We start from the raw sequence: 401 nt of genomic DNA on the forward strand, positions 1-401 counted from the left end.
GTTTACTGATTTACTTGCTACACACACAGTTTATGAAAAAAATGCATAACTCGGTTTGTTGAATTTCTGGCCAATCTGCTTTATTGAATAATATTTGTTTTACGACGTCGCTGTGAGGCTGGTCCTCTATAATGAATTTTTTCTATTTGACAAAAGTCGAGATATGTACTGATTTCCAATATAAAAAAATGTAAAATAAATATGAGTATTCACAACACATTCATTAACATATTGTACGAATAAGCCTTGATATCTCCAAGATGCATCACTCGAATTATATAATCATATTTTACCATTCAGCTATTCATTTCATGTAGAATCAATACTGAAAATATTGAGTTAAGGGTGAGGGGCACTTTAAAAGAGAACAATGTGAACCAAATAACTGACTCGTGTCGCGA

The sequence above is a fragment of the Actinia tenebrosa genome, unplaced genomic scaffold, assembly GCF_029948245.1.
Source record: "Actinia tenebrosa isolate PJP-AT-01 unplaced genomic scaffold, QUT_ActTen_1.0 PGA_scaffold6__47_contigs__length_16458017, whole genome shotgun sequence".
Taxonomy (NCBI): domain Eukaryota; kingdom Metazoa; phylum Cnidaria; class Anthozoa; order Actiniaria; family Actiniidae; genus Actinia; species Actinia tenebrosa.